This window comes from Trichosurus vulpecula, chromosome 4 (genome assembly GCF_011100635.1).
Source record: "Trichosurus vulpecula isolate mTriVul1 chromosome 4, mTriVul1.pri, whole genome shotgun sequence".
In the NCBI taxonomy this organism is placed as follows: Eukaryota; Metazoa; Chordata; class Mammalia; order Diprotodontia; family Phalangeridae; genus Trichosurus; species Trichosurus vulpecula.
This window is the reverse complement of record NC_050576.1, coordinates 229,865,320-229,882,725: the sequence shown is the minus strand read 5'-3', so window position 1 is coordinate 229,882,725 and position 17,406 is coordinate 229,865,320.

Sequence of the window (17,406 nt, the reverse complement as noted above, 5' to 3'; positions counted from 1 at the left end):
AACTGCAGCCCTTGGGAGTGTGAGGCTGCATGTGGCTGGAGGATTGTGTCTGACACCTCTGGTGGTGAGGCTCAAGCACTATCATGTAAGAAAAATGCCTGGCCAACTTCAAAGTGCTACATCGTATACAAATGCTAGCTACTATTAATAGTAACAGTTACCACTTAGAGCCAGGAGGGCTCTTTTGAGTCCTGCCCGGCTCCCCCAGGTGACTTCCCTTCCATGGCTCTGTTTCCCCTGGGCATTGGAACCAATGATATCTAGAATTCCTTCCAAAGAGTTTAAGTACAAGTTTGCATGACCTGAACCTCTTCTTTTTTTGAAGGAGGAAAAATGTCTTTGGTCTCACTTTGCACTAAGGGAGAGAGAGAAGGGCCAGAAGCCGCTGCTGTCGCCTCCTCCCCCTCCTCCCTCTCCTCCTCTTCCTCCTCCTTCCTTCCTTTCTTCTTGGGCCACATGGGCCCAAGAGATGGGTTTGGGGTCTTGTTCTTTTTCATCTGTCCTTTTCAGTTCTAGATGCATGGAGTGGAGTCCCTGACCCAGTCACTCAAGCCACGGGGACCTCAGAGCCCAAGATTCCAGGACAGACATAGCAAGCCGGGCAGGGGAGCCCCTAGAAGCCAAGGTCCTGGGATACTAGCTGGAAGAAAGGAAAGGCCTTTTATTTTGAATTTGGTGGGTGTAGGAATCGAGCTAAGCTGTAAGCCTACTTCCTCTCTCCTTCTCAGAGACTGAGATGTTGTAAAGAGAATAATGCTCCTAAGGCACTAAGGGAAATGTTTGTATATTTGTTCCTGCTATTTAGCTTTGAAATAAATATTTCTCTGTAAAAGTTACTCTGTTAAAGGATTCTTGGACTCCCAAGAAGGAGGGGTGGGAAGGCAGAGAGAAAGGAGGGGAGGAAGGAAGGAGGGGAAACACAACCAGTTGAGGCTCAAGGCAATGTTAGAGAAGAGAGACTCTCCCAACCCCCTCAGGATACTGGAAAACCCTGGGGGAGGGATTATAGGTGACCTTCAGGGAGTGGGACCAGAGAAAACCCATGTTATACCTCAGAGGCAATCAGGTCCAGTCATTCATTTTACAGATGAGGAAACTGAGGTCCACAGAGGCACAGTGACATGCCCAAGATCACACAGGTATAAGGAGCAGAGCTGAGATTTGAGCTCGGCTCTTACCAATCCAAACTCAGCAGTCTTTTCTGGCATGATGGTGCAAAGAGGCACCAGGTAGACACATGTGCACTGGGACAAGTGGTATCTACAGATTGTCTACAGCTTTTATGCCTCATTCTGTCTGGCTCTACACTCCCTCCTGGGACAGGCAAGAGTCTCTCTGGTCTTAAAGTTTTGTAGGGACACAGCTGCTAGATGGCCAGACCTGACACTGCTCAGGATGCAGAGGAGAGATCCCTATGGGCTGCTGACAATGGCCTTCCAAACCATCACAGGCCATTTATCTAATGGCAGAAACCCCGGAGCAGACAGAGCCATGAGAAAGTGAAAATGCTAAGAAATAGAAAATTGTACTTAAAAAACAAGACCTCATGGCTGCTTCCCTTGGAAGCTGGACCACTGTGTCATGGCAAGAAACAGAGGTCTGAGGGATGTCTGAGTGGTTTGAATGGACAAGCCAGACAGCCCTCACAAGAGCCTCCTCCAGATGGTTCCCCTTCTCCTGCCCCCACGCTGAGGTTGGAAAAGACTGAGTTTTGCAGCAGAGACTGAGGTATTACCTCAATAATCTGTGGAGGATTTGTGGGTAAATTTCTTTTTAAATTTTTAAAAGTCACCAAGCATTCTTTTACTTCTCTCTTCCCCTCCCTCACTCACTGAGAAATAAAGAAATGAAGAAAGCAGGAAGGAAAGAAAGGAACCCCTGTATTATAGCTCCATATTGGTCATGTCCAGAACCACTAATGTTTTGTGTCTGGTCAAAAGGGGATTTTCGTTTCACACTTTAGGTCCTGGCAGGTGAGTCCAGATCAGTCTTGGGCAAGCACTCTTTGAGGAGCACCTACATATGCCCATCATTTGCCCATCTGGATGCACAGTCCTTCCAATCCAACCCAATAAACATTTAGTAAGCACCTACTGTGTGCCAGGTACTATGCTGAGCACTGTGGTTACAATTAATAAAAAGAAAGACAGACCCTATTCTCAAGCAACTTCCAGTCTTAACAGAGAGGCAGCATACAAGGGGTGAGGGGGAAGGGAAACTAAGGGGTACCTGGCATAAGAGTGTCTTGTTCAGTGGAGGACCCGGGCAGGCCAGCAGATACAAAGTGGAGGGAGCTGTCTTTCTGGTTTCTGCCTCTAAAGGCATTGGGAAGAATTTGGTACTCTACTCTCCAGCTCACCAAACAGAAGCGAGAAGAGGCTGAGGGAGATGGAGCCAGTCAAGGCTTGAGTTAGCATCACAGTGGTAAGTTTAGAGGTGATGAGCTTATCTTAGAAGAGGTTTCTTGTTCCCTGAAGTTGAAACCAGGAAGGGCAGCAGAAACAAAGTGGAAGGCTTCCAAGTCTGGTGGTTCTTCCTAGTTTGGCAGTTGAACAAAGGTCCAACTGGTTGGTAAGGTAGCAACTGTTGTGCTGTCCATCAATCAATCAATAAGCATTTATTAAGTACCTACTAGTCAGTCCTCCAATGACCCTCTGCTCTTCTTCTCTGGTGGCCAAACTCTTTGATATTCCAATAGATGTGTGATCTCCTTGTCCCATGCTTCTAACCTCTCAATGTCTTCTCATCTTGAGAAAACTCTTGTCCATATTCTCCCATAAATTGTTCATAGAAGGTTTACCCCCAATGGGCAGGGGCCTTCCTCTAGGTCAGAAGTTTTAAACTTAGGTCAAGAGACACCCTCCCAAAAAAGGATCTTGGATAGATTTTTTTTAAAATTAAAAAAATTATCAAACATTCTTTTATTTCTCTCATTTCTCCCACCCACTGAAAAATAAGAAGTGAAGAAAGAAAGAAAGAAAGAAAGGAAGAAAGAAAGAAAGAAAGAAAGGAAGGAAGGAAGGAAGGAAGAAAAAGAAAGGAAGGAAGGAAGAAAGAAACCCCTATATTTCATTTCCATATCGGTCATGTCCAGAACCATTGCTACTTGTATGCTGTGTGTCTCTGGTCAAGTAACTTAACCCTTCTGAGTTTCTCTTTTCTCTTCACAGAAGACCGGAACAAAGACCAAATCCTCCAAGCTCCTCCATTTTGTCTCCCTTCCCTTTCTTCAGGCTGTTGGGGTTATATAGCATAAACAACAATACCCCCAGTCCCTCTAGTAAGTGGCCAAATCTCATGGTACTGAGCAGGATCCATTCTTAGGCAAAAATGTAAAGTGGCCTATGTTTTTCAACCTCTAGCTCCCTTTCTCACTGCTCCACATTTTCTTTGCATGTCCTGTCCCTTTCTGCTTCCTTCTGGGGACCCCTGACCATAAGCCTGCCTATCCTAACTTAGAAAGTTTGAAGTGTGACCCTCCCACCCTCATATCCACCCTCATATCTGCTGCTTATTATTGCCATCCTTGCTACACTGAAACTAGAAACTAAAGGGGATGTCCATCAATTGGGGAAGGGCTGAATAAATTATACTATAAGAATCTAATGTGTAATACTATTGTGCTATAAGAAATGATGAATGGGATGGTTTCAGAGAAACCTGGGGAAACTTTCATGAACTGCTGGAAAACGAAATGAGAAGAAGTAGCACAATTTATACAATGATGACAATGTTGTAAAGACAACATTGAATGATTTAAGAACTTTGGCAAACACAATAATCACTGATTCCAGAAGACCTGTGACGAAACATGCTGCCCACCTCCTGACAGAGATGTGGTGGGTTCGGGGTGTAGAACAAGGCATGCATTTTTTGACATGGCTATTATGGGAATTTGCTTTGCATTATTTGTTACAAGGGTTTTGTTTTGGTTTGTTTTTTGTTTTTTTTTCCCACCAATCTGGAGAGAATGGTGGGAAAGAGAAAAATAGATTTTTTGTTAATCGGAAAAAGTGAAATGAAACCAAAATAAATAAGATACAATATCAGAGTGTGGGGGTGGTGGTTCTTAGTAAGGTGGAAAATGACCCGCCCTTTCTGAATTTAGAGTTATGCCCATCTTTGGATGACATGTAAGAATGCTAATCCAAGCTTTTGGCATTGTGAGAAGGACATTTCTGATTTACTTTGAATTTACTTTTCACCAGATATAAGCTGTGAGATTCTGAAATAAACTCTACCATTTAAATCTAGAAAAGAAAGAAAGAAATGTGCCTGTCATAGTTCATCATTCCCTTAGGGTCAAAGGTGTCAACTGGTAAATTAATGTATTCTAGACTGAGGCTAGAAGAGAGAACCCCAGGAATGATGGGGGCACTCCACCTGGAGCTAACCTCATCACTTCTGTAATGAGGATACCCAACAAGCATGGGATTTGCAGCTGAATGACCCCAGGTACCTGCCTTAACTTTTCTAAGTATGAGTTTTCTCATCTCTAAAATAAGCTGTGGGGATAATTACACTTTCTCTACCCACTTTTGCAGAGTTGTGAGGAAAGCATTTTATCAACTTTATAGAATTACTGAAAGTTGAGGTGTTATTCTCATGCTCAACAAATGGTGGGAATTTCAGGTCAGTTAAGAGGGAAAGGCAGCATGGTCCCTTGAGATATCTAACCAAGTGTGAGTGATTGTGGGCCCCATGACATCCTGCCCCATTCTTTGAATTCCCTGGAAGATAGATTCTCAATGTGAGATGTGGGGAAATCTTTTTCTCTTCCTGGGAACATGGTGCCCTTTCACTTAATCGGGATTATCAGAAAGCAGAAGAGGTTGCTTTGGGGGCAGGGGTGGCATGTGTATATGTATGTGGTGTGTTTACTTTGCCTTTTTTCCTTCTGGACTGCTTTGGCTTGTCTAACTCCTGGGTAAATTTTAATCCACCATGGCCCAGAGCCCCAGACAAAAGGGTGAAGTCCAAAAAGAAGAGAGGGCTTGTCATTGAACTCCCATAGCCTCAGATAGATGAGAGAGTTGGCATCCACAGAGAGGATTGTTTACCTTTGCAGGGAAGAAACAGGGTAGAGGAAGAGAGAGGACAAACGTTTCCTTTCAGCAGCCACAAGGAGATCACCAGTCATGTCGGGAGATGTGCCCAGAAGTGTGGCTGAGGGATAGACGGTAATCAGCACTGCAGTCCTTGCTGTGCTTGGGGGCAGAGGTGGGGGGTGGGGTGGTCCTTTCACTCTCTGGAATCTATCTCCTCTCTGTAGTCTGTGAAATATCACTACTCCTCAAAATTCAATTGCTCTTCATTAGCAGAAGCACATTTCAGAATCTTTCATCTGCCCTGCTCCTCTCTGTGCCATTTCCACATACCCCATAGCAATTATGTACTCATGAATGTATGGGTGTGATTCTGTGTGTGTGTGTGTGTGTGTGTGTGTGTGTGTGTGTGTGTGTGTGTGTGTGTTCTGCCCAGCGATGGGCTAAGATGCTCCAAGGATGTGGACACTGGACACTTAAGCTTTCCTCATAGCTGGTACTTTGTTGTTTGTTGTTGTTTTTAGTGCCATAACAACAACAACAAAGCAACCAAACAAAAGCCATGGTTTGTTTTGATCTGGACCTGTGACTTCACCATATGGGGAACTCCTGGTATGGAAAACCTCTCCATCTATGTAAACAAGCAATTGCTTTGCCAAATTAGAGTCAGTTATTTGAGAAGTTAAGTGGTTTGCCTGTCGTTGGGTAGTTAATTTGTGATGTTGGATTTGGAGCCAGGTCGTTCTAATTTCCTAGCCAGAGGTCCTCCATTCTCTATTTCATGTTACATCTTGAAAAGCATTTGATGTTCCCCTGTTTAAAAAGGCCAGGTGGGGCAAGGTTGGAAGGTTTTACCTGCATGGTGTAAGTTCTGGTTGTTTCCACCAAGCTATAAGGTTGCAAGTAGGCCCCGAACGGAAGGTGAAGTGGTTGGACTAATTGGAACCTAGGACAAAGTTAAGGAAGTGACTTTTAGAGGGAGAAAGGGGTGATAGCAAGATAATAAACTGTGTTTAGGACCTGTGGAATTTGAGGGGTTTGTGAGTCTTTGGAGATGTGGTTCTGGAGCTCCAAAGGGAGTCTGCCATCCATGGGGGGAGAGTAAGTTTTGAGTCAATGAGGGAACACGACAGAGATGGAGAGAGAGGAAGCTGGGTACAAAGAGGGATTTCAAAGTCCTAAGTTTGCGTGGCAACCTGATTGGACTGCTGATGTGGAATGGAGGAAGTCGGGGGAATTGGAGAGATGTGGGGTCAGCTTGTCAGGGTTCTCCTGTTCTTTTTCCCATTTGCCACATCCACACTTCAAAGTGAAACCTGAGGTTTCTTGTTGTGATTCTGGTGATGAGATCAGCAGTTTCTGCCTCAACCAATTCCTCTTCATTTTCACCTAATGCTTATGTAATGGCCACCCTGCTAGCAAATGCATATATGCATCTCATCTCATTTCACAACGCTCCATTTCAAAATGGCCTAAAGGCCTTTGTTTGCAAATCAACAATTAATCAACAGACATTTATTAAGGACCCACTTATGTTCCAGGTGCTGAGGATACAAAACCAAAAATCAGATGGCCCTTGGAGCTGGGGAAGGGGTGGGGCACAAAGAAACAAAATTAATATATAATAATATATAATATATAATAATACCTAGCATCTCTATATCCTTTAAGTTTTACAAAGCATTTTACATATGTTGTCATTCAATCTCACAACAGCGTCATCACAGCCATTTTACAGATGAGGAAACTGAGGCAAACAGTGAAGTGACTTGCCAGGGTGACACAACTAATAAGCATTTGAGGCAAGATTTGAACTGAGGTCTGCCTGTCTGAGGTCCTTTGAACTATCCACTCAGCCCCTGGCTACTTGTCTAACAAAGCCTGTAAGATAATTGCGGAGCAGGGAATGGGGAGGGAAGAGTCTAGCAGCTGGCAGGATAAGGAATCGGCTTTGAAACCCACGTGGACAATTCTCCTGTTGGAAAAGGCAAAATATTTATACCTCTGTAAGGTTCACCAACATTTCAAACTTTTAAGTAGTCAATTAAAAAAAAATCTTTCTTGAATTGTGTTTAGGGGGGAAAACTGGATCCAGTACGCCAAGGGGCCTTGGTTTTGGCATGAAGACAAGTATTTTCCCCAATACCATATTTTACAAAGGAATAAATTCATTCAAACCAACCCAAGGGCAGCAGGTCTCCAGGCAGCAAGAAGGAGCCTGGCCTCGCTTTCTTCATCTCGCTCAGCGCCCTCTTCCCTTCGGAGACCAGGTGTAATTAGCCTCTTTCTGAGTCAGAGCCGCAGCTCAGCACCTGTCACCGCATTCAAGTCCCGTCGCGGCAGCTTGGGGCTCTTTGTCTCCTCCGCAGCCGATGCCGTTTGCTCATTTGCTGGGATTGACTGTGTGGGGCACTTGTGAACCATAGTGATAATGAAAGAGGAGGAATGCAGACATTTCCAAATGTCGCCACATAAAGATAAGAAGGGGAGGCTGGCAAACCCTGCTTTTTACCCTTTTAAATTGGCCGCAGATTAATAAAGGAGAGTGTTGAGCTCTGGGGCATAATCAAGCAGCAGATGTGGGGAGCTGCAGTCTAGGGTTTCTTTGAAGCGCGTCTTCTCATCCGATTGGTGCTTCAGGCATTAGGTGTAGCATTCAAGCAATGCTTACTGCTCCCTGAATGCATCATTGATGCAAAGATTAAAGAATCGTTTTAAATAAATAGGACTTGATTATGTAACATAAAAAGTCATCCAGCTGTGGCACACTGGGAGGGAAGGTCTTTAGAAGACCCAGTTAATGTCTTGGCTAAGGGGGATGGAGACAGACAAATGGGTCCTTGCGCTTTCAGCAGATGACAAGGGATGTAGCTGAGGATGGGCCAGCCCACAGTAGGGCTGTTTAACTTTGCCTTGCTCACCTGAGGCCTGATGGCACCCCAGGGCATACAGTAAGGAAGCCCTGAGTTCAAATCCAGATTCTGACCCTTGCTAGCTGGGTGACCCTCCTGTTTTCTCATTTATAACATGGGAATCTTATATGATAGCACCTCCCTCCCTAGGTTGTTTTGAGGCTCAAGTGAGATCATATTGTAAAGTGCTTACCAGTGCCTGCACATAGCACCTACTTTATAAATCTTAGCTATTCTTATTAAGAGCATCTCTCTAGTAGGTCACCCTTGGAACTGTACCGCCTACTTCTCAGCACCCAGCACTTCATGGGTGTTTGAGAAATATTTTTGAATGACTAAACACAAGAGAAATATGTACTTTATTGACATAGTCATTCTGAGGCTAAACGAATGGGTGATCCAATGCTATTCGATTAAATAAACAAGTAAGCTCCTACTACTACACAGTAGTAAATCTGGGTCGTATAATAAATACCCAGGCTGAATGCAGCTCCAGCCACTTCAGGCTCTTTATAGGGGGCAAACAGATGGGGTAAGTGAGCCTTACCTTTTGATTGTGAAAACAATGGCAGAAGCTGGGCAGCAGTCGTCCTAATCAATGTCCCAATAACTGCTTTTTGGATTAAAAAGAATTCAAATGTCCCTTTCCCCAAATTATTTTTAAATGGGTGCTGGTTATTTAATGGCTTGTGTGAATGAGGCCATTAACACTTTCTGAATCCAAGTGATTCCGTATTCAGGGTGCCCACATATCCCACTTCTTTCATCAAGAAATTCTCTCTACTCAACACCTTTGTATAAAATTTGAGAGCTGTCCAAGACTTTCAGGAATCCGTGGTAACTGGAAATCATTCGAACCCATAAGATTGATTCTGTATCATAGATGCAGAGCTACAAGGGACCTCAGAATTCATAGAGTCCATCCTGCTCATTTCATAGATGGAGAAACTGAGGCCCAGAGTAAGTGGCCAATGGCATGAAGGCTGTAAGTGACAGAGTCAAGAACTGAATCGAGGCCCTCAAACTGCAAATGCAGGGGGTTTTCTGCGGCAGTTGTTGGGGTGTGTGTGAGCCTGTGGGGAGCCCATCACTAATCTACTTCTTTTCCTTGTAACCAACTATTTTGCCTCCAATTTAAGGTTATTCTTCCATCTTCCAAGAGAGAGAATTCAGCTTTCTATCAGATGACAGCATCAGAAGCCGAAGTGAATACAAAAGAAGCATGGAGAGGAGGAGAGAAAGATGAAAGGAGGCCCAGAGGCCCAGCAATGGGAGGATTTTTGAAATCAGGCCACCACACCTTCTCTGATGGTGCCCTTCCTCCCGGCTTCTCTTCTTATTGGTCTGCCCCCATCTCTGGGGATGGAAGGGAAATTGATTTCTCCTGGGAAATAAGCCCATAAATCTGTACGACTCTCTGCCCACTATTACATGAGTGACCTATGAGCAGGACTAAGCTGTAGCCCTCACATGCTGCCTCTGTTCCTTTCCTTCTAGAATCTTCTGGTCCTGGGTCATCATTAATTTTTAGAAAAAGGACAAAAAGGGAGTTAATAGTAATGAAATATATGCACGCACTTATTGGCTGCCACCCTCCTACACTGCCCCCCCCCACATCCTGCGTGGTAGAAAAAAATGGTCCTTTAGAATTAAAAATAATCTACCTGTAGCATGGTGGGTGCAGGGAGGAGGGAGGGAAGATACCTGTTGTCTTTGCTACCCAAGGGTCACCTTGATTCCAAAACATGGATCCCTATACAGAGGCTCTCTCAGAAAGAAAGCCAAGTGTTGTTAAGGATGTTCCAAACTGCATAAGGTACAAGGAAAAATAAAACTGGGTTTTCTCCTAGCAAAAAGAGGATAAATTGAAATCACTGATTCAAAGCTCAAAGGGACCTGAGAGGTCACTGAGCCCAACCCCTTCATTTAACAGATGGGGAAACTGAGCTCCAGACAAGTTAAATGATTTGCTAAGGTCATCCAGCTCTTAAGTATGTGAGACAGGATTTGAACTCAGGGTATTCCTGCTCCAAGGTCAGATCTGTATCTATTCCACACTACTGTTATGTGGGTGTGAAGGAGGTGACGATGCACATGCAGAAGACAGAGCTGTGAACAGTCATTTAACTTCAAGCTTAATTCCACCTGTAAAAGATTGAATTCAATATGGCAGGGCTTGGGTTTGGTTTTGCTTTTTTTTGAGGGGGGAAGGCAGGGCAATTAGGGTTAAGCGACCTGCCCAAGGTCACATAGCTAGCCTGTCAAGTGTCTGAGGTCTGATTTGAACTGAGGTCCTCCTGACTCCAGGGCCGGTGCTCTACTCACTGCGCCCCCTAGCTGCCTCATGCTGTTTTCTTATTATTGACTTTAGGGCTTAATCAAAAGGTGCTCAATGTTTACTAGATTGGAGTTTCCTTTTTATGTTCAAACTTGTTTAGAGATTCAAGGTACAAAATTTGCATTAGCCTCGGTTTCCATTATTCTTTTTTATTATTATTATTCTTACAGCACAATGAAGCTCTGTCCCTAAAGATCTCTCATCTCTCCTTCTCCTAATCTCTTTCCATTAAGCTTTCTGAGTTTTATTTGGATAAAATTTCAGTTTCATACAAATAATGCTTTAAAAATGACTCGCCTATGAAACATGAGCACATCTTTTTGTTTCTGCCTCCATGACATCTTCTTCCCTCTACTCCCATGGCCACGATCATCACCCTAGTTCATGCTCTCATCACTTCTAGCCTGGACTGCTCCAGTAGCCTCCCAAATGGCCTCCCTTTCTCTCACTGCAATCCATCCTCCACTCAGGTGCCAAAGTGATTTTCCTTCAGCACAGCTCTGACATGTCGCTTGTTAAACTCTAAGCGGCTCCCTAGCCTCGATGATAAATATAACCTTTCTTATTTGGCATTTAAGTGCCTTCGCAGCATGGCCCCAAGCTACTTTTTCCAGCCTTGTTACATATTCAGCCTCTTTCTGCAACCTACAATGCAGCCAAACTGGCCGTTCCTCTTAAATCACACTTCCGTTTCTGACCTCGGTCCTCCATGCCTTCTCTGGAATGTACTCCTTCTTCCCCTCCACCTCTTAGAAAACGCTTCTCTCCTTCAAGCCTTTGCTTAAGTACCACCTTGAACATGAGCCCTCCAGCCCCCAGAAATCACCTTGTCTTCATTTTGTATATAGACTGTCTTTCCTTATCACTGGACGTGTTGCCTGCCCAGATTGAATGCCATCCTTGAAGACAGGGACTGTTTAATTTGTGCCATTGTATCCCCAGTCCCCAGCACAGTGCCTGTCACATAGCCCTTGCTTACTGAAGGCTTGATGGTTGATTGTTTGATGGAGTATTCAATACATCGGGAAAAGGTATATACTAAACATTTACTCATTACTGTTTCCATAGTATAAGTACTAAGAAAAACTATAAATATATTTTATCATATCCAAACATATATCTTGTATACATAAAATTATAAATATATTATAGTTTAATATATTATAGTTTGACATATTAATGTATATTATTATATTATATATAATAATTAATATATGATAATACAAATTATGAATTTTAAAAAATCACAAATTGAAGAGAGAAGAGACACAGATCATACAAAACTCTATATTTGCATCATCAACAAACACTTTGCAGTGACTACTACAGACTTTTCTATCCAGAACATGGACAGAATTGGACTGAGTTGTCAGGCATAAGAAGCCACATATTCTCTATGCTCACTACTCTCCTTTCTTCTGCCCCTACCCCCACCCCCTACTCCACGCCCAGGATGGAGGGAAGTAAAGATTAAGAGGAATACATTTGGTGAAAATAATATGGAAATCCAAAAAACAGTTTGAGCCTCTCACAGGTAATCAGGAATTGACTTCACCAGTTAGGGTTGGAAAGATTACAGTAGTGAAATGAAATGGAGAATGGTTCTAAGCTCTCATCATGGATGCTATAGTTTTTTGTTTTGGGTCTTTTGTTGCTGTTCAGTCATTTAGTTGTGTCTGAATCTTTATGACCCCATGGACCATAGCCCGTCAGGCCCTTCTTACAGTACCATGATTTGTCCCAGTATCCCTGCCCAGAAAGTCATCCCATATATTAAATATTATTTTTTAATGACAGGAGGAGGAGAAAATGTGTAACTAATCAACACTTTGGAAAAAGTCTGAAAACATGTGCCACGTCCACCACTTGTGGACCTTCTCCACCCTACAAGGGCTGTCTTCCCACATCTCTCCTGTTGTTCTTTATCATTTTGCACCATGAACTTCTGATGTCTTTGGGGGTTGTTCTTTCCATTTATGCTGCTCGAATTCCTTGAGTATGTCATTTTTGTGGCTCTGCTTACCCCATTCTGCGTTAGTTCATGCCTGTTTTTCCAGGCTTTTCTGTATTGAGCACATCGGTCATTTTTAATGGCACAGTGATCCTCCATTACATCCATGTACCATGATTTGTTTAACCATTCCCCAATCTATGGGCATACAGATGCTATTGTAATATGTGTTGACTAATTTCTGAGTAATTACAAATGAAAAAAAAACTGGCAACTAACTTTAAAGTACAATTCAGAGCTGATTCCAACAAGAGTTTGGTGATTGGATTAGTGACAAAGCACATGATGAGGCCTCTTTTCGTCCAAAAGGGATGAAGATTTATTCCTCCCTGTAATGTTATGGCTGGGGCTTAAATGGTGAACCTAAAGTTAGAGGTGTCCCTTTCCTTAAGCCTGGCTCAAATACATTTCTCATTTTCTTCACCCTGCTCTCCTCACCCCCACCCAGAATAAAGGCACCCATTTTGAGATGTGACAAGATTCTAATTTAAGCCCTAATGGTACCATTTCAGGGTGTAGTTATATATCATGGGAGCAGCTGCCCTGGGCTTCAAAAATGAAAATAAAAATCCTCCTTTAAATCAGTGGAAAGTAATAGTCACTTGAATACTGGCAGTGACCTTAATTCCGTAGTAATTTAAGGTTCCGGCTGGAAAATTACAACTGTAGAACTCATTCATTGTGAGGGGACAGAGGAAGTCTCTTTGGAGACAGACAAGATGAATGCTAAGGCTGACCCAGCCCATGTGGGAGATGGATGTGTTTATATAGGTACGCCTCCTAATGGGACCCAATGTAATGCCAGATGTTGATACTTTCCAGAGAGCACTAAAAATCTTTCATAAGTAACTGTAATATGCTAAACCCAAAGAGGGAATTTTTTGAAGAGGGCTCTTACAGAACTTCTAGCTGAAAAAGGGAAATAACTGCAGTTCTTATCACAAATTCAACACTTTTGTTAGGGACGTTGATGACATTTACAAATTTATAGATGATTTGAAGCACAATTGGTAATCAAAACTCTACCCTGACAGGCTTCACCACTGGGGAAAATCTTAGAAGATGAAATTCAATAGCAATAAATGTCAGGTCCTACATGTGGGTTCAAAAAAGGCAACTTCACAAGCACAGGAGTGGCTTGCCCACAATTTATCAGAAAAACTCAGGTGGCTTTTAGGTCAAGGATCCAATGGCGGGACATGGCAACTAAAGAGTTAATGAGATTTGAGGCCACATTTATAGAAATAGTGTCTAGAATGAGAAAGGGTTAGAGCTCTGGTCAAACCACATCTGGAGGACTGTTTACAATTGTGGGTGTGTTTGAAGGAGGACATTGATAAACTGGATTGGGGCAGGATGGTTAAGGGCTAGAAAACCACGTCCCTCAAGGATTATCTGAAGGAAATGGGGATCCTGGAGCAGAGAAGACTCAGGATGGGAAGAAGCATGAGAGCTTTCTTCAAGTGTTTGAAAAGCTGTCATATGAAATAGGGTATTGGACTATTTCTGCACAGTGGAAGCAATGCCAAGGCAGACTCTAATTAAATGCGAAGAAAAACTTCCTAACAATTAAGCTGTCCCAAAATGAAATGGGGACTTATTTTTTTGGTATAGATGGTGAGATTCACTCTAAAAGATTCACAGCAGACACTGGATGACCACGTGGCAGAAGTCCTGCAGAGGGGATGTCTGATTTGGTCCAGTTTGGATTTGATGCCAAGGCTACTTCCCATTCAGAGATGCTAAGCTCTAAAATATTCAGGCTGCAACTTCTTCTGCTACCAGGATGGTATTTGGACAAGGGCCTACTTAAATATTTATCTTCCTGGGCTAATTGGCACACAATAAGCAAAATTACTTATTATGCCAAGTACAGACTTGAGAATTGCCAATCCTGTTTGGCTACTAATTCTCTTCCCTTCTCCTTTCCCCTGACCTCCCCCCACCCCGGAAGTTTCTAACACCCATGAAATCACAGGTCAAGAAAGCCAAAACAAAACATTTAGAGATTTGCAGAAGATTGAAACCAGGGATTTGTCATTGGCCCAGAAGAACTTAACTAGCACACGATACTGGACAGAGGATTTGTTTTCAATTCACTGAGCTTCCCAGAGATTTATAGCATCACAGTGGATATGCATAAATATAATATACAAGAGGACAGGAAGCAGGATTTTGAGTTTGGGTCACATTGAGGGTCCTAGTCACTCATGGCCATCACTACCCTCCATTCAGCTATTAAATTTATCTTCCTAAAGCCCGGATCTGACCACATCACTCCCTCCCCACTCAAAAGTACCTCCAGATCAAATAGAAAATCTTCTGTTGGGCTTTAAAAGCCCTTTATAACCTGGACCTTTTCTACCTTTCCAATCTTCTTGAAAGAATCTGAAATCCAGTGCCACAGGCTTGCTTACTGTTGATCAAACAAGACACTCCATCTCCTGACTCGGGGTGTTTTCACTGGCTGTGCCTCATCCATACCTGGAATCCTCTCCTTCCTTCTCTCTAGCTCCTAGCTTCCTTCAATTCCTGGCTAACGTTCTACCTTCTGCAAGAAGACTTTTCCAATCCACCTTACCGCCAGTATCTTCCTTTGGAGACTATCCCAAATCTGACCTCTTGTTAGCTTGTTTGTAAATGGTTGTTTGCCTCTTCTCTTCTCCATTAGACTGTGAGCTCCTTGAGAGCAGGCACTGCCTCATGCCTTTCTTTGTATCTTTTTTGTGTTTAGCATGGGGTCTGGTACATAGTAGGTACTTAATAAATTCTAGTTACTGACTGACTATACTCACTTGTCCTTCAGTAGGTTAAGCAGGGTATTTGATGCCAATTTACAGCCTGTGGTTGTGAGCTGATCCAGGCCAAACTCTGTAGAATGAATATTAACGTTTCCGATCTGTGATCTGCAATCCACCCCCCACCCACACCCACACCCCATCAAAGGAAGTGGGGCTGTCATAATAAGATTGCTGCCATGGCCAAGAGAAAAACTGGCTTTGGATCTGCCACTGATTGGCGATGTGATGTAATAGGGCAAGCCACTCCTCTCCAGGATTCAGTTTCCTCACCTGTAAAATAAAAGGATCAGAACAGATCCTGGGTTAGGGCTGAAAGGGACCTTAAAAGGTCATCTAATCCAACTCTATTTAGTGGAGAGAACCAAGGTACAACAAGAGTGCACAGAAGTAGCAAGAGGCAGGATTCAAACTCAGGTTCTGTGACTCCAAAGCCAGTATTCTTTCCACTATGCCTGGCTGCACCTAGATAATATCTGCGATCCCTTCCAGAGTTCACTTTTCTGTGGTTATAAACTAATCCCCATTTTCATTTCTGCTGCTGCACAATAATAATATACTAAGAACATGGGATTTGGTGCAAGAATGCCTGGGTTTTCCCACTTACCAGCCATTTGCCTCATCACCTAACTTTTCTGAGCTCTGGGTTTAATCTGTAAAATGGGACAATAATAGTTGCACCCCTTTCCTTGTGAGGTTGTGAGAAAAGCATTTTGTAAATGATGAGTGACTGTATAGAAACGTGAGTGGTTATCACCTTTAGCCATCTTCTTAATAAAAAGTCAGCAGGACCCATAGAGTGCCACCAACGTTCATTCTTTAGATTTGCTTAGCCTTCTGATGATTGGCATGAGCATAATTTGTTTTCATTTTTCTAGCACATGTACCATGTATTGTGTCTTACAGTTACTTGTGTATGTTTTATCCTTCTATAAGACTGCAAGCTCTATGAGGCCATGGAACTCCTTGAAGGTAGGAAATATTTCATTTCTGATTTTGTGCCTGACACATAGTAGGCACTTAATAAATGCGTGTTAATAGATTGTGGAAACTTCAAGTGTATTGAAAGATTACAGGATGTATGGGATTCTCTTTCTGTAACTTTGGGTGACAGTTACAGAAAATAATGGGACTGCTTTGAGAAGTGGTGGGCTCTTCCCGCTTGGTGGACTGTCACTTATCAGGTGTGTTACAGTGGGGATTCCTTTTGTGTATGCATTGGACCACATGGTCACTAAGGTCGCTCCAACTCTTAGCTCTGTGATTCTCTGTTTCTGTAACTTGTCTCTTCTCTCTTTGGTGGGTGTGTTTCATGTGTCCTGCCCAAGAATAGATTTTTGGTTCATTGGTTTATGATAGTCTTGTCTTGTCTCTGTTTCATGGAGAGTGGGATCCTGTTGCTCTATGTTGACTGGTCCTTGGAGAGTCATCTTGAGTGAATGGAGTCATTGTTGGTATATGGTGGGAGGAGAGTCCTTGATCAGGCTGATCTAAAACATTCTGAGATTCTATCTTTATTCAGAACTAGGCAATAAGAGGCAGCCAAGTCTGACAAGAGTCTGGTTTAATGCAACAGCTTCCTATTTCCCTGCTTCCAATGTCTCCTCACCTCAATCCACCCTACACACTATTGCCTAATGTGCATTTAAAGCCATGTCATTTCCCTGTTCTCTAGCCTTCAGTACTTCCCCATTGGATACCTTGTAAAATCCAAACTCCTTAGTCACCCATGACTCCTTGGACTGCTTCTCCAATGGCCTTCCATTGGCTTTACCTTTGACTGGGAAGTTCTTCCCCAGAACCATTATTTGAGGAAATACCCATGCTAGCCTTGCTCATTTCAAACCTCGCTCAGCCCATCAATCTCTAGACTGCTTCTCCACCCCCCTACCTATGGCCTTCTTACTCCTACAACCCCCTCTACTCCCACAGTTTCCTCTTTTGGTGTTAATTCCTCCTCCATCTTCCATTTGAGGAATTACCCACACAAACCACATTCACTCCAAACCTTGGACAACTCAGTTCATCTTGGTGCTTCTCAGCTTTTATTTTGGTAGGATTTTTGCAAAGAATATCTAATGAAATATTGCAATCCCTCAGTGGATACAAAGTACTATCACGTCTAAGTGCTAGGTGAATTACAGAATTAAGGAATTAGGACATTGCAACAAATACTGCAACAAGGCAAGTGTTTTTCTGAGAGGACCATGATACTGTCAAGGAAACTCATTAAATGAAAATCAGAATTTTCAAATATGTGAATATACGTATTGGAGATTCTAAGGAAGACAACACATTATCA